The sequence below is a fragment of the Aedes albopictus genome, chromosome 2 (assembly GCF_035046485.1).
Source record: "Aedes albopictus strain Foshan chromosome 2, AalbF5, whole genome shotgun sequence".
Taxonomy (NCBI): Eukaryota; Metazoa; Arthropoda; class Insecta; order Diptera; family Culicidae; genus Aedes; species Aedes albopictus.
The window spans coordinates 412960089-412978362 of NC_085137.1; the positions used below are offsets into that span (position 1 = coordinate 412960089).

At 42.1% G+C, this 18274-nt stretch overlaps 1 protein-coding gene across 1 annotated transcript in view; it reads left to right on the forward strand.

The window, feature by feature from the left end:
• The first annotated feature begins 2475 nt into the window (after positions 1-2475).
• Positions 2476-18274, forward strand: part of LOC109426839 (uncharacterized) — a 165293-nt gene continuing 149494 nt past the window's right edge. The window contains exons 1-2 of the mRNA XM_062853459.1: positions 2476-3125; positions 14442-14494. The gene's annotated coding sequence lies outside the window, so the exon portion shown is untranslated. The remainder of the gene's footprint in view (positions 3126-14441; positions 14495-18274) is intronic.

The following is an 18274-nucleotide window of genomic DNA, read 5'->3' on the forward strand; positions in this document are numbered from 1 at the left end:
AAAGCCTCTATTTTTGAATAGCGAAAAATTTGACGATGCCTATTTTTTTGTTATAAACTTTTCCCATACACACGCCGTGCATAGGTGATGATTGTGAACAACCGGAAGTCGGAGCAGCACGTGGTGATCAGTGTAGGCGACTGCACTATCATTTCGAAGATAAGCTTACCTTCGGTAGCAATGTTGATTATGCCTGCAAGAGAGCCTCCACAACTATAGCGGCACTGTCCCGAATGATGTCCAATAGCTCTGCGGTGTATGCCAGTAAGCGAAAGCTTCCGATTAGTGTCGCCTCGTCCAAACTAAGGTATGACGGCTCGGCTTGGGGCACGGTGCTAAGGACCAAAAGTTACCGTGGTGAGTTAGAAAGTAGTTATAGGCTAATGTGCCTGATGGTTGCGAGCGCGTACCATACCGTGTCACACGATGAACTCTGCGTCATCACTGGTATGGTGCCTATCGGTATCCTTATCAGGTAAGACATAGAGTGCTTCGAAATGCGCGGCACAACAGGCATACGCAGGACTCCATGGTCAAATGGCAATGCGCGTGGGACAGTTCCACCAAAGGAAGGTGAACCCATAGGTTGATACCGAGGGTAGATTAATAGGCGCCACGGGGAAGTAACATTCCACCTCACACAGGTCCTTTCGAACCATGGTTGCTTCCGACAGTATCTACACCGTTTCGGTTGGTGCGGTCTCTCCCGAATATCCTGTTTGTGCTGGTTCAGAGGAAACTACGGGAAACGTTTTGTTCGTGTGCCCGAGTTCGTGTTCGTGGCCGCATGCTTGCCATATGCGGGGAAGACAAAACTCCGGACAATCTTGTGGATGTGGATGTGGATGTGTAGGGGTGAGTTTGGCTGGAACGCCGTTTGAACGGCTATCACCCATATCGTCTGGGAGCTACAGAGGAGGTGGCGCGTGGACTCGGGAAATGACTAGTCCAAACGCTGTAAAAGAGGTGGTCCAAGGGTTCGAAGGCGGCTACGTAGATCACACCGGTGCCCTGAGGTCGAAATCGGCCCTTACAGCGATTAAGTAACCGCGGGAAGAACATGCTGGTAGCGTTGCTATCGTGGCGTCGGTCTACTAGGTTGGACCCGAGCCCGTGGTGGAAAAGGGGTTCTCGGCAAGGTCGGGGCAGATAGAGGCCCAATATCGTCACGTCCTTCTGTGTGCTAGCTGATATGGCCTTACTTGCGGGAAGACCGAATCGTTGTGCCCGCGGCATCAGTTCTTGATACTTGCTGTGCAGTTGGAAGCAGGCGTGGTGTTGACCCTGCTTGCCTTCCGAGGACAAAAGAAATGGTAAGGATCACTTGGGAAACTGGCTAAGCGCCAGCGTGCTATCTTGGGGGACTCTCGAAAGCGAATCATCAATGTTCGTTGCTGCAGGCTACGCAGCTAAACTTGAGGGTGCGATGTGCACTAGTCCCTCTTTGACGCAATGCCTTCTTGGTGGTTCTGGAGAGACGAAGTGTTTGGCGACCATGGGTTTAGTGGGTCGCGGAAAGAGTAGTCCTAGCTTTCACTTTTTGTTTTGGTAGAAGACGGTCCTTAACCCCACACTACCTGGAACTTCCGTCTGTTGAGCTTCCGCCACACCACCTCCCCCACCCCCCATGGTTTATAAGAAGAAAAAAACATTATTTCAGGTTGACCTCGTTTTATGAACTACTTAAGGTTACCACTATTTTGTGTTATTTTACATAGACAATCTCCCAACCTTCATTGTGTCTACAACAGAAGATTCTTCAAAGTTTTCTCTTGGAGTTGCTCCAGGTAATCTTGAAATTATTCTACGGAATTTTCCAGGAGCTTGCCAATGGGTCCCATAGCGAGTTCTCTTGGAGTTCCTCCAATGATTTTTTTGCAAGAGTTTTTCCAGGTTTCTTTTAGGAAATGTTTCAGAACTTGTTTAAAACTTTTCCAATAATTCCTCTAAAGATTCCTTAACCTTTCAGGACGCGCGCCATCAAGCAGCCGAAACTGCACCACGCTCACACTGTATACGACGAGCGAGGTTTTTTGGTAGTGTTGTACTTTTTACAACGGCGCGCGTCCTGAAGGGTTAAGAATTTCTGCAGAAATTCTTCCAAAATTCATCTACGGTTTTCCTCAGGAATTCCTTCATGAAAACTTTCAGTAATTCCTTAAGAGACTCATCTAGTGATTTCATTATGAATTCTTCTAGAAATTCTTTAAAAACTTCTCTATGAATTCTTTTATTTCCCAGTATACGTCAAACATTTCTTTTTTAAGATTCACACGACAACTTCTCTTGGCATTTTTCAGAAATTGTCCATAAGATTACCTCCCTGGTAGCTTAACCCATTCCTTCTGGGATAACCTGGGACCTCCTGGATTTTCAGGTGAACAATGCCAGATTTTGCACAGAATCCAGTATGTCAACAGTATATCAGTTGTCTTCAAAATCTAAATATCTGGCATCCCTGCCCCGGAGGAGGCATCTCGTCGACAGACAGACGAGGTGATAATGAAAGTGTTGACTCCGATACGACAACGACGGCGACGCGACAAGGGCCGTGACACGTGAATCGCCATTACCTGGTGTCGGTTCCGGTCGTTCTGTGTTGGTTAGGTACCAGGTGATAACGAGCATCTCCCGGCCACCCTCATCAATTGGTTCGGCGATACCCACTAGCTAGGCAGGCTGGTGTTGGTGCTTCTTCCCGTTCAAGTAGTGCCTAGGTCTTCGAAGTTGGGCTGCTGGCCGCAGTTCGGTTCGGTTGGCATTCGAGGGCAGTCAGATTCGCGCGTGCGCCCGTCCGCCTCTAGACTGTTGTTGAAGTTCAGGGTCATGCTCTAAAACTGGAGCGCTGAGTTCGGTGCGGTTTCGATCCAGTTTTGTCTTAAATAGTGTGATGCGTCCGTCATCGTCGTAGTCGTCGTCGTCGCCGTCGCCGTAGGCTTCGTTATCGAGTAAGAAGCGATTTCGCACGCCATTTCGTTTTGATTGTTGGTGCGTTGTGCTACGAGAGTTGGCGGTTGATATTTGCAAAAGGCTTTTATGAGCACAAACAGTGCACTTTGGTTCGGAATACGTCGTTCGTAGTCTGATAAGAGGAACCGAGTGAGCGAGGCATCGCCATGGGAAATGTAAGTTGTGTGGTTTATGACTTGGGTGCATTTGCTTTGGGAACGGAAAAGAATGTGATGTTTGCCCACTGCTAGATAATGAGTCGTAAACTGTCGTTATGTGAATATAAATATATACATAGTTGGAGATATTTGTTTCACTGTTTGCCAAAAGTGCCGGAATTAAACATGTCGTTATCACTGAGCAATTCGCTTTGATTTATTGTTTTGTGTATGAACTTTGATATTATAAGTAGGAATATTCATGTTGAACAGCAAAGGGCGTTAAACACAATCATTCAGAGAGATAACATTTTCTTTGTACGTACAGATTTGAACAACACTTTTGTAAGTTATACGGATCAATTGCCACAAAAGCTTTTATTTTTTTGACAAATTGAATTCTGATGATTGATTTTGCAGAAAAATGTATGCAGAATTATTTGGCAGATTTCATACAGTTTCGATTATCAAAATTGAAGCTTGTTTGACTAATACCTACCTTGTTGGCTACAAAGTATACTTTCCGATACAGAACAAGTTTTTACTTTTCCACGTGAGTCATCCTTCACCGCCACACACCGTTCTCGTGCATACCGCCAAAGATGGTCCTAAGCATCCACCTCTCGAATACTTCGAGTGCTTGCATGTCTTCCTCGAACATAGTTCAGTTCTCGTGCCCATAGAGAACCACCGGTCTGTACAGGGTGCACTTGGTGCAAGGGTGAATCTTTTTCGACCGCAGATTCTTGTGGAGCCCATAGTAGGCGGTAGGCCTGACTTACACTGATGATGCGACTTCGTATTTCGCGGCTAACGTTGTTGTCTGTCGTTAATAAGGACCCGATGTAGACGTTGAAAGTATCCCCGTCTATCGTAACACTGCTGCCTAGGCTTGCCCAGTCATTCGTGGTTCCGCCTGCCAGCATGTACTTCGTTTTCGACGCGTTCACCGTGAGCCGACGAACCTTTGTTGCTTATCGCGTTTCAGGCGGGTGTACAGCTCTGCCACCGTTCCAAATGTTCTAGCAATAATATCTATGTCATCAGCAAAACAGACAAATTGGCCGGATTTCGTGAAAATCGTGCCTCGGCTGTTGATCCCGGCTCGTCACATAATACCTTCCAGGGCTGTTTTACAGCAGGCAAGAGAGTCCATCATCTTGTCGTAGTCCCCGGTGAGATTCGAACGAACTAGACTGATCGCCCGAAACCCTTACGCACCGTCCATCGTCGCTTTGATCAGTCTAGCTTCCCGGGGAAGCCGTCCTCGTCCATGATTTTCCATAGCTCTCTGCGATCGATATTGTCGTACTTGAAATCGATGAACAGGTGATGCGTTGGGACCTGGTATTCGCGGCATTTCACGTGAAGATTTGGTCCGTTGTCGAGCGGCCAACGACGAAGCCGGTTTGATAACTTCCCACAAACTAATTAACTTTGGGTGGAAAACGACGGAAGACGATCTGGGATTGCACTTCGTAGGCGGCAATCAGAATTGTGATCGCTCAGAAGTTCTCGCACTCTAACTTGTAACCTTCCTTGTAGATGGGGCAAATGACCCCTCTTCCTTCCACTCCTCCGGTAGCTGTTTGGTCTCCCAAATCCGGACTATTGGCCGGTGCAGGCAGGTGGCCAACTTTTTCGGGCCCATCTTGATGAGTTCAGCTCCGATACCATCCTTACCAGCTAACTGATTGTTCTTGAGCTGCTGGATAGCTTCTTTACCCGAGCAGAAGGGAATAACAACAGCATAAGGAATTGTGTTATTTGAGTAAAATAACTGAATAGTAGAATCGATAATTTTTAAGTTATTAACATAACATATCTTGTTATAAACTTGTCTGTCATAAGCGGCAAAATAACAAATATCATAACAAAAAAATGTTCCTGGAAAACCATTTTAATAACTTGTTTTGTTAGTTTTACAGTAGTAACAGCTTAATAACAGTGAATTCGGAAAATATTTCAATAACAAATTTTGATATTAATATGTTATTGATAATAATCGGAGAGCAAAATTTGTTATATTATCAAACTCGTTGCTGGTAAGTAATACTTATTACATAAAATTATTCACTTTGCCCCACAAATCCGTCAATAACATGAGTAACAATATTTTCAAATTATCGAAAAATACTATATCCAGTTTTTATTTAATTCTAAGAGATTTTAAGTTGGTTTACTACAACGCAATATAATTGAACTTTTGTTATTTCTATATTTTCAAATAATACGAGCTTCGACTTCCACCTGTTATTTATAAACTGTTCTACTTTAATTGTTTTCGGAGCACGGTTTTGAAATCAACACATTTTTGGGATTCTGGAAATACTTCACAGAATTTTTTTTTCTGGAAACTTTGTTTTAATTGCATCGATTTTTCCCTGGATTCAAGAATTATGTCCTGAATTCTACAAAGCTTCCTCCAAAAATGTTACTGGAATTTCTCCTGAACTTCCTCTGATGATTCCTACAGAAATTTCACCAGAATTTTCTGCAAGATTTTTCCTAAAGTTCCTTCTTCGATTTCTCTAAGAATTCCGTTAGAAACTCCTTCTAGGGACTTCTTTAAAGATTTTTTTTCAGGAATTTGTTCTATAATTCTTTCAAAAATTCGACGAAAGATTTCGTCATAAACTTTTCCATAAATATCTCCGAAAATCTTTAACAATTTTCTCCAAGAGATCTCCCACGGATTCTTTCACTGATTTTGAAAGGCTCCTCTAGAAATTCCTCAAGAATTCTGCACAGATTCCCTTCAAGGATTTCTTCGGAATTCCCTGTGATCATTTGTTCCGAATTTCATGTTAAGATTTCATTAAAAAAAAGTTTTTACGAAGAATTCTCCAAGTGTTTGAAAAAAAATGTCAAGAATTCAAATAATTGCTCAGAACAATTACTTTTGGAATTTCTAAGAAGATTGCGACAGGAGTTCTTTTGAAGACTTCTCCAGGTATTTATCTAAGGGTTTCTCCAGAACATCCAAGCGTAAAACAATAACAAAACTTGTAGTGCAACAAAACATGTTATTGAAATGCAATTGAGTGAATGTATATCAATAGCTTGATTATAACAAAATGTGATTGTCCAGCAAAACTTGTTATGGAAAAGCTATGCCTTGATAATTTAATAATAACAAAACAAGATATAAAAACAGGTTATGTCATTTCGTAGTTATTAATTTGCTATTCTCCTCTGCTCGGGTATGAATAATGAGAAGTTCAAGATTTTTTTCACGATGACATCTAGTTAGTGATTAGATCTTGTGCTTTATTGAATTAAACTGGTCACAATAATACACATGTGGTAGATACTAGCTTGTGAATGCTGTGATTGTCAATGGTGGTTACGTCAACTATGCAATCATGGGCAGTTTAACTTCCCCCAAGTGGGTTTTCTCTTGTTGTTGCTCCTGTACTAACGTAGTCATTTCTCCCGCTGCCTTGATCCTCCCTATCTGCGTTCTCCGCACCATTCAGGTGTTCGTCGTAGTGCTACATCGACCTTTCGATCGCCTCACGTCTGCCAGTCAAGGTGCTTCCGTCTTTATCCCTGCACATTTCGGCTCGTGGCACTAAGCCTTTGGGGGATGTGTTGAGTTTCTGGTAGAGCTTCTGTATTTCTTGTGAACGGCACAACAGTTTAATTTGTTCACATTTCACTTCTTCAGGCGGCGCTTTTTCTCCCGGAGAAGACGGGTTTGCTGTTTCCACGTCCTTTTATATCGCTCCATGTTCTGCCGGGTCCCGTGCTGCAGCATGACCGCCCACGTTGCGTACTTTTCTTCCAAAATCTCACTACACTCATCTTCGAACCAATCGTTCCTTCGGCTCCGTTTCACATATCCAACGTTGGTCTCCGCTACGTTGGTGATGGCTGCTTTTATCGTACTCTAGCAGTCCTCTAGAGGGGCAACATTGAGCTCGTCCTCGTTTAGCAACGCTGCCTCGCGATTCTTAAGTGCCATTACTCGCTCTCTGAAACGAAAATAAAATAGCATTGCAGATCTCCCCTCATACAACCCTTACATTTTTCAAATATCCAATAAGTTAATGAAAAAAAAAATAACAAAATTAATTAGAAAGATCTCCGCCCATTCAGGATGGAGAAAGTTTTGAGGTCATCTTTAAGTACTCAGAATCTGAAATCACTTGAAAGTAAGCCTATATTATATGGTCATTTTTCACAAAATTGGGCATAGCTCAAAAATGAATCAAAAGTGCATTCCCAATATTTCAGCGATTAAAGCTTCTAAAATGACCTTCTCAAAAATATTTTGTTTTGAAAATTTTCCACGAGTTCGGGCATAGTTTTTTTGGCTTTTCTTTACGAATTTTCTCAACTGTGGAAAATTTTGTGGAAAACTTTGTCCAGTTCATATTTTTTTGGATTTCTGAGAAAATTTGCTTTCATTTTATAAAAAAAAACTTTGTTTCTATGATGCTTCGTTTTAGATTTATGATTTTTCAAAGTAAGTAGTGTCAGGGGAAAACAAAAAAAAATCCACCTGAGTTTTCCGGGAAAACAGACGACCCTGATTTTTTCCAATTGTGTTTTGGGCATACATCCATGAGCCCTGCCTGTGGAAAAAGTTTCATGAAAATCTGAGACCCTTCGGCCCAAACCCGGCTTCTTACAGTGACCTTTCTGTTTACTGATTAAAGCCGCTGTCGGCTATGGGCTGTGAGTACTTTGTTACGCTTATGCGTCAATTTTCTCTTCTAGGATAATTACCCCTGCCAATTCACGGTGTTTGAAATTTCTGGAACTGATGTATGGTTCCGTGAAAAACTTAATACGACCTTTTAGGGCAGTATTTCCCCATCGTGCACAGTATCTAAATAATATCCATCATCCATTCATTCGGAAAGTGTTTTGCTTCGCCCTTCATAAGTAGTGTAATTCAATTATTTCAATCCCCGTGGCTCCCGTAAGTCTATTTGCAGGCAGCACTTTGTCAAGACCGTTTCTGCCTTGTAATGCTTCCTGCCTGGTGCACTTAAGTAAGTGTATACGTGTACATACGTACAGCCCCACTTAGAAACGACAACAGCAGCAGCGTGAAGGCCTCGGCAGAAAATCAATTTGCCGATAAATATTTGCCCAAAAGCGCCACTTTCAAGGAATAATTGGTTTTGCTGCGGATAAGGTTGGCGGCCGCACTTTTTGCGCTCATGCATCATCGCATCGTCGTCGTCAACTGGCTCTTTGCGAAGATTCGATCGACGTCATCGCTCCCCCATCAAGTTTGAATCAACAGTCGAACGGAGGGAATCTATCAATTTGTATTGCGCGCGCTGCAGCTGCGTGTCGTTGTAAAACGCATTCAGGTGCAAGTATAGTATAGAGGTACGACGGGGGAGACTTTGAGCAACAGCGCCATTAGCATCGGATTAGTGCGTCGTGCGCAAATTAACCAACGTCCAGCGGACTGCGGACGTCGTCATCGTCACCCGCTAATCAGCCATCCATCTATATCCAACGAAGGGTGATAAATAAGTTCTCGAGTTGGGAAGACAATTCAGTGAGTGCAGTTCGTTTGGCTATCTGTTGGAGGCTATTTAGATAGTCACGACACGACTGCATAGCACATGCTACCCCACGCGCCGAGACCTAGACCGTGAAAATGGTCAAGAAGTTTGATCTTGGCAGTGAACGAGCGCGACCGGCGAGTCCATTAGATTTGTATATTGTACCTATATCTAGAGATACACTGAATACTGAATGCGATTTCGCGTTTGAGGCAGTGGGATTAGGCGATCGGTGTCATTTATTGACAAAAATAGAACACTGAGTTCACGCGATCGGCGATTTGGGCTGAACATGTTGATGTATGCTAAAAGATTGTTTGCAGAAAAAAAATGCATTCGTATCTATCTGTTAATAAGCAAACATTTTAAGCAGGCCTAAATACCTATTTCACATTTATTTTTAGTTTAGCTTAGCTTAGTTTAGTTTATGAATCCAGAATTCATGGCAAAATATTCTCAGATTTTGAGGAGTGAGATTTCTGAAGTGCAGGAAAGTCTGAATAAGAACGATATATTGAGGATTTATGCAACTGTCAATGCTGCGCGTCACAAGACTGCGCCAGTTCCCGCTTTGTGCAATGTCTGAGAATAAGATTTGCTGACAGACAAAAAAGTGGTAACAGTCGGTTTGAAGATGTACTTTGGAGATTTGTTGAATGGTAATAATGCAGGTACAACCAGAAGCAGGATTAACATGCCGGTCAAAAGGTGGAGCAACAAATACTGGATGAAGTTAATAAGGCCCTGAACAAGATGAAACCAACAGGCTGCTGAGCAGGACGAGATCGCGGTCGAATTTGTGAAGCGCGGAAGCAGCCGCTGCATCAATTATTTTACCAGAATTTCATAAAGATACGGCAAGATGAAGAATTGCTCACCATGTTCAAATTCAATTTTAATTTAAATTCTTTCGCAGTTTCCCACAAAATTCTTCCCGCGAGATAAAATTACCTTTTTGAGTCGACCGGTTTCGGACTCTTTTTTGCCCATAAACAACAGAACGGTATCCGACTGACTACGAAGATAACTAGTACTACAATCTGAATGTACGCAGTATTCGCCGTAAAGCTTTGTATTTTACTGATTCATCAGCTTGGTCAAGTGGTCATATCATCATATCAGATGGAAAATAGCCAAGAATCAAGAATATTTCAATTTAATTTTGCCTATGGCTCATCTGAAAGAAGCAAAACCATACAGACTATCAATAACCAGCCCTTATAGTACTGGAAATCGAATAGTTATGCAAAACTTCACGTTTCAATTTCACTCCACTAACGAGTTGACAGCTTTTCTTATTTTGCTTACGACGAATAGAATTGCACCAAAGTAGCAGCTAGCCGACTTGTTCTTCATCGCCATTCAATTGTCACTTTGCCAGATTGACTTGTTGTACAAACCTTCAAACCTGGATTTCACTGCTGCATAATGCATCAAAAGCTGTCCAAATAATCAAATAAGTCACTGTTTCCCGTCGGTAAAATGTTCGTTTACAGTTGTCTTCGTATAGGGAGGGAGCTAGCAAACGTGTGCGTGTATTTTCTGCATAGGAAGCATCGTATTTCAAAAGCACAGAGAAATATTTTTTCGTTGAACTGTGGTAGCGTGTAATGAACTGGTGGGCAAACATATTAATTGAAATATTTTGGTCTTTATCCTAAAGCTACATCCTACTCAATTTAAAATTTGCTGCCTTGGATTGCGAAGAATTTGACTGATTTTTAAAGGTAAAACACCCACGGTAAAATCAGAACGTAGAAAGTGTGCCAGGAATTGAATTCAGGTTTTTCCTAAAATAGACGTGGATTAGATGGAAACAAAATTCGAGGGAAAAATTTTCATTCTTATTATTTTTAGAAAATGGCATTTGTTTTACATAACGTGAAAGCAAATTTTTGAAACCCAACTAGCCATGAGGCATTGCATTGGGCAAGATGCAAGAATAAACTCGATTATTATTGGTCGGTGCTTAGTATGATGAGAATAAGATACCCTACACAGATTTCCATGCGTTCAGTTGCGTGACTTTTCGGACATTTTTAAGCAGTTTCGTTTGCCCCCAAGCTGCAGTATGTCATAGCGTCGTGGTGTGCATAGCTAACCTTAATTATCGACGTCAGGACATATCGTGGTGCTAAAATCAACTCTGGCCATTACCTGGTGATGGTGAAAATGCGTTAAAAACTCTCCGTGATCAACAACGTACGGTACCGACGGCTGCCTCATTATAATCTGGAGCTACCACCGGATGTCGCTACCGCATACGCGCAGAATCTCGAGGCAGCGTTGTCGGACGAGGACGAGCTCAATGAACTCTCTCTAGAGGACTGCTGGAGTAGGTACGATAAAAGCAGCCATCAAAAACGTAGCGGAGACCAACGATTGGTTCGACGATTTGTGTAGAGAGATTTTTAAAGAAAAGTACACAGCGAGGGCGGTCATTCTGCAGCACATGTCCTGGTAGAATATGGAGCGATATAAACGAACGCGGCTCAACGAACCAGAAGCTCAACGCAATACGCGAAGGCTTCGTGCCGCAAGCCGAAATCTGCAGAGAGAGATAAGGACGGGAGCCTCCTGACGGACAAACGTGAGGTGATCGAAATGTGGAAGCAGCACTTCGACGAGCACCTGAATGTTGGAGAGAATGTAGGCACGGGCGATCAAGGCAACGGAGGAAATGGCTATGTTGGTGCAGCAGAGGACAGCTCAAAAACAACAAAGCGGCCGGTAAGGACGGTATCGCAGCAGAACTCATCAATATGGGCCCAGGTAAGTTGGTCACCAGTCTGCACCGGTTAGTAGTTAAGATCTGGGAAACCGAACAGCTACCGGAGGGAAGAAAGAAAGGAAGGGATAATCTGTCCCATCAACAAGAAAGGCGACAAGTTAAAGTGTGAGAACTTTCAAGCGAACTCCATTTTGAATGCCGCCTATAAAGTGCTATCCCAGATCATCTGCCGTCGTCTTTCACCTAAAGTAAATGATTTCGTGGGAAGTTACCAAGCCGGCTTCATCGACGGCCAATCAACAACGGACCAGATCTTCACCGTACGGCAAATGCTCCAGAAATGCTGTGAATACCAGGTCCCAACGCACCACCTGTTCATCGACTTCAAGGCGACATACGACAGTATCGACCGCACACAACTATGGAAAATCATGGACGAGAACAGCTTCCCGGAAAGCTTGCCAGACTAATAAGAGCAACGATGGTAACGATTTAAATCTCTACGGGAACTGCGACAAGTTGATGAACTTTGCTGCCTATTATTCAACATCGCCCTGGAAGATGTTATGCGACAAGCCGGGCTCAACAGACGGGGCACATTTTTCACGAAATCCGGCCGATTTGCCTGTTTGGCGGTTGACATGGATATTATTGCTAGAATATTTGGAACGATGGCAAAATCATACACCCGCCTGAAACGCTTCACGTTTGCTTCACTTGCCTGAAACGCTTCACGCTTTGCTTCACAGCAAAGGCCAGACTTTGGTGAATGCGGCTAAGACAAAGTACATGCTGGTAGGTGGGACTGAGCGAGGCAGGACAAGCCTTGGCAGCAATGTTATGATAGACGGGGATACTTTCGAGATTCGTCTATCTCGGTTCCTTGCTAACGGCTGACAATAACGTGCGCCGTGAAATACAACGGCGCATCATCTGTGGAAGTCGTGCCTACTACGGGCTCCAGCAGAAACTGTGGTAAAAAAAAACCATTCACCCCCGCACCAACTGTACCATATACAAGGCGCTAATAAGATCGATGATCCTCTACGGACACGAGACATGGACGACGCTCGAGGAGAACCTACAAGCACTCGGAGTTTTCGAGCGACATGTGCTAAGGACGATCTTCTGCGGCATGCAGGAGAACGGTGCGTGGCGGCGAAGGGTGAACCACGAGCTCACTGCACTCTACGGTGAACCCAACATCCTGAAAGTGGTTAATGCTGGAAAGATACGGTGAGACGGGCATGTTGTAAGAATGCCGGACAACAACCCTGCAAAGTTGATGTTTGCTAACCATCCGGTTAGTACAAGCAGGCGTGGAGCGCAGAGAGCACGATGGGCGGACAAGGTGGAGCGTGAACTGGCGAGCGTTGGGCGTAACCGACGTTGGAGAGGTGCAGCTGCAAATCAAGTATTATGGCGGCAAATTGTTGATTCAGTGTTATCATGAATTTGATATTGAACTAAATAAATTAATCTACAAACTCCGTTAGTATTTCCCGAAAATCACAAGCAGTTTAATTCTTACTAGTTCGATCGTTCGAGACTGCCTCCGGAAATTTCTCCACCGCTTCTATCTGACATTATTTGGTGTTCATTTTCTAAGACATTATTTGCTTTCAGCATTCTCTATTACATGGTTCGACAGAACTCATGTAAAGCCAAGTGTAAAGTCGACATTTCCTGCATCAGTTGAACATAAACAGCCATATGTTTGTCATTTTCTCACTTATGCGTTGTCTATAAGAATGACCTGAGATATGTCAAAATTTTCCTTCGTGCAATGAAGAATTGTGAGTACTGAGAAGATGGAAGTGAAAAAAGGATTTGCTTATTTAATTGCAACCATGTTGTTTGTCAAAGTATGACAGACCACTTTGGGTCACAGTAGATTTTGATGACTATTGACTATTGATTGACCAGTAACCAGGGTGGCCAAGGTCAACCCGGTAGCCTCAGCCAATTGAGAGTGACAGTGTGCAAAAAGCTGCATTACCAAGGTACACAAATTAAAATTAATTTTAATTTCCACTCCGGCAAGCGATACATCTTGTCTCTCGGGGATTGAATTTTGTCACGTTTCGTATGGCACCTACCTACGACGGCGGCTGCGGCACAATCTCCACCAAACATCATCATGAAATATTTATTACCAGCAGCTCGGCCACGACGACGGCAACTCACTTCATCTTCATTTGACTTTAAAATGATCTTATTTCCACCAAGTCCGGGGTGCGCCAGCACTTGGCTTCTCAGATTCTCCAACGAACGTTTCAAGTCAACCTTACAACAGGTCGTCTCGACCAGGTGCACGTGTTTGAGATTGAATTTTCGCTCCCTGGAAGGCCGATGGGTGGGTGGTTGACTTCCAGGAGATGCGGTGGCAAAATTAAGTCTTTCCGGCGAGCTGAGATAACTTAACTCGGGTCGGTTTCGCCGGTTTCCGGAAGATGAGTAATGTCATTTGCGCGCTAAACCCGGCAGCAGGAGCATAACCCTGAATCGTCCATTTGGTACAATGTCTGTGGTGTTGTTCATGTGTGCGTGTGTATGTCCCGGGTGGATCCTGTCACCTTACGTTGTCCCCACGACGATGACTGACAGTGATGGATGAATTTGCGTTTCACAAAGTAACTGGAACCAACCGGTTGATGCGATGGGAGCTCCAGTTATTTATCTTATCTTCACAGCTGGCCGGCCAATCGACCTTATGGTATGACGATGATGATGATACCTGCCAAGAGTTTGCCATCGTATAAATAATGTTTATCGAAGATACTCTCGTTGTGGTATTAATTTAACATCCGGTTGGCAATTGCTTTTGCGTCGAGCTGGATCCTTAAGTGGATTGGGATGTTTGATACTTAAGAAGCAGCAAGTGACACCATCTGGTTCGAGTGATAAATATTTGATGACCTTGGAAGGGTCCTGCGGGAATAGTTGGAGCAATGTATAACCGAGCAGCATGCTTTCTGTGGTGAACGGAAATGATGCGAATGGAATTATTTCATTCTGTGACCCAGAGCCAATATCCCAGACTTATCAACGTTCTTCATCTTTTCATTTCAGATTTCCTTGTATGTGGGTGCGACTTCCGTTAGTGGAGAATCGTTGGCAAAATGGTAAGTTAATTTTGATTAATTGTTAATGCTATTAACTACACAGAATGAAAGGTGAACCAGCGTCTAGCTGAAAGCCTCTTTAATAAAGAACAAAAAAAAAACTACACAGAATATGCAATTCCTGATTAAAAATCAGTTGCTTTTGTGCACGCAATCAAAAGTTTAACATTATTATGTATGTCTCACTGTTTTCGAGTCCAGTTTTTATCGACTAAGGTTTTGAAACCCTTTATTATGTGATACGATCATTTTTTTTAAATTAATTTACACTATTACCTCAATGATGGGCACATTTACCCTATAAGAAATTCATTATGTTTTGGCAGACAGTTGCAGATTTTAAAAAATTAAAATCTCTTCTATTAGTTCAAGCTTAACTTTGCCAAACACCGTATGTAACATATGTAAACAAAAAAGAGGTGCTGAATTTTATTAAGGACTACTTTTATAACTCACCTTTGGGGATGATTTGTGAGAAAATACCCGGATTTTTCACGTTTCTGAAATGCTCACTGTATGAGTTGCTATGGGAACAGCGAAGTTCCCCTTCAATTTTTTCCGTTCGTAGATTTTGTTATATAATGATTTTGTCTTGGATTATATAATGATATATAATGATTGGTAAAGTTAGGCTTGAGTTGTGGTTTTCCTCATATTTTTCTCATTCGGGGAGCACAATACCACAGTACGCTATTTTTAATACCTAGATAATCGACTTATAACTTATTTTGGTTTGATACTAAATAGACGTTTGTAAGCTGAAGTAATACGTAACTGTTGTATTCGTTACTGCTCGAGTATGTATACACCTCGTCCTCTTTTTACGCCCATGCTTGGCTAAGCGACAAAAAATTCTACCGCCAAGACAATGAGCAAGCTCAACATTTTTATATTTTTTTAAGCATCTCCGTGTTTAGGAGAAGTGTACAAAAATATAAAAATGTCTATTTTGATTATTATATTGGCAGTAGAGTTTTATTTGTACAAGCCAATAGTGGACGTAAAATAAGGTTTAGGTGTATTTTAAAAATTTCGGATCTGAAATACTCCACTTTTAATGTCATGGTCAGTTATTGTTGTGTCTTAAAATAACCACCTAATTTGATAACATCCCAGTTTAGTAGAAAAGTTTTGATGTTGATGAATAAGCAGTAGTGTCAGCCTGGTGAAATGGTGAAGCATCCCCATCATCGTGACATTCCCTCACCCGTGAACATGAATGATGTGCTGAGGTCCTCTCTGGAGCCACCATCTGGATTGTCATCTCTTGGATTAAGTAACAACTCAGCGAGAGTGAGCTCCTTGTTTCGGAAAGCTTCCAATATAGTCAGTGGTTAGAGATTGCTAAGGAGGATCCCTCTGACTGGTTCAACGTGAAACCATTACATCACGTAAGGGATCCACGTACCCAGAGCATGCTCAAAAGAAGCTGTTTGGCCTGTCCAGTTCACACTGTGACATTCGTCGTAGGCTCTGCCTCCACCCCGAGAAAGCCAAATTGGCCGTCTGCGATGCAGCTGACAAACTACGTTTCACGTAACCACCAAGTCCATGTCAAGAGCGTGGGAATCAGAGTCCGCTCACTGGAAGCATTCCATGCCGTGCAGAGGTGATCTGCCAGATCCTACTGCAAAAAAAAACGAGATACGTGTAAATCGCTCAGGGTAAAAACTTTAACCTGTCGCACGTAATGTCATTGTGTGATGCGACAATCACAAACCAGCGAGAGACTGTTCTAGACAATCCGCGTCTGTGGGAGGATCCATCGTTCGCGACAGTCATCAACCAAGTGGAGTCCGCTCATGGAAGCCTTCAAACCATCATCGTATTTGACTTACTTACCTTACCGGTCCGACTAAGACAGGAAATTGGCCGAAACAAATTGAATGAGAGTAATGAGGAGGATCCTCTTTACAGATTCTATCGTAATACTGTGAAGACATGGGTACGCCAGCAAATGATCAAGTTCTGTAAATAATGTAACCCCAGATAAGTCCGAATTGCCACCCTAAAGAGCCATCTTTCATTCATCTATATGGCAATACGGAGTTCCTAACGCATTTTTATTAAGATAAACTTTAACCAATAAGATGAAACCCAAATTGCTAAATATAATTGCATAAAAGTTGCGATATAACATTTAGGAAAACTTTATTTCTAATAAAATGTAAAACAAATTTTGATTGAATACCGTGGGAATTCTGGCAAGAATCCGGTTGGGCTTATGCTGGAATTTATGAAAAACTTGAAAGGGAACTTCGAAAGGATTCTTCAGAAATTCCCTTTTGGATTCTTCTATGAGTTTTCTAGGAGATTTCTGAGGAGGTCTTCAAGAATTCCTTCTATGATTACTCCAGGAATATCTTCTGAAATTACCCAGGAATTTGTACTGCGCTTCCTCCACCGAGATTCTTTCAGAAATTACCTCCGCGGTTCCTGAAATTTCTTCAGAAGCTTCTTTAAGAGTTTTTCAAGATATCCCTCCAGTTCCTTTCGTAATGTTTTCGGATTGTGTTATCTTTTGATATCCCAAACAGAATTCCAAAAATATAAACCCAGAAGGAGCTTCTGACACATTCCACGCGTTACGTGTTGCGCGGAAATCAAACTTTTGTCTCCAAAATCGGTTATATTGTTGAATACATGTTCACCAGCATATCATACGATCAGATTTGAATAGGAGACTCAATTCATAGTGTTGTATCTATTGGGAAATTAGTTCTTTCTTCTTAAAAAACCGAGCATAATGATTCAAAATGATAAATTTTGACTAACCGCCAAGAAATGTGCTACTTACTCGTAACAGTTTTAATTTTCTTCGTTTTTGTGCAAATGAATCGAATTCCATCGCAGAAGCACATAATCATCATTCAATGAAGTCCGAAAACCGCGGTGTAGAAGTGCATGCAATGTGAATTCTAAAGATTCCCAGAGAGATTCCTTGTAAAACTACTGAAGGAATTCTTTAGGAATTACATTAGTAACTCATGGAAGAAATCCATTTGGAATTCGTGGAGTAGCTCCATAAAGAATACAATACAAAAAACTCGGGAAAAATTTAGAATGAATTCATTCCCCCAAGAACTTTTTCCGGGAATTCTTTCGGGAACCCTATTATGGATTCTTCTATGCACTCTTTTCTGGTTTCCTGCTAAAATACCTGCTGATTCTTCTGAAATTTCTTCGGAAGTTCTTTCTAGATTTTTTTACAGATGTTCATGGTATGGAAAGCTTTCGGGAGTCTTTTTTGTGGTATTCTATATGGAATTATTGAATTAGTTGCTTATGAAGCTCCTTCGGTAGTTCGTTGACAAATTAATCCAACATTTTTAAAATAAATTCTTCAATTTGCTTTGTGAGGAATTCTCCCTGGAGTTCCTTCTGCGCTTCTTCAATAATCTCCTTACGTGATCCCATTTTACAGGAACTTCTATTAAAAATCCCAGAAAAAAAAACTTCATTCCAAAAAAACAAAAGGATCATCTTTGTTATAACTCCTGGCGGATTCCCAAAACACCCAAGCATTTGAAAAAATCCCGGAAGAAATCTCAGAAGGAATCTTGGAAGTCTAGCAGAGGGGACTTCTGAAGGAACCCCAAGAAGAATCTCTATTCTAGAGAAATAGATGGAATAAATTTATGGATAAATCATGACAGAAATTTCTGAAGGATTTATAGGAAAAAAAATCCAGCGGTATTCTTGAAAGGAATTTCTAGAGAAATCCTAGAAGAAACTCTTGAAGGAATCTAGGTAAGAATTTCTAGAAACACATTTTGAACT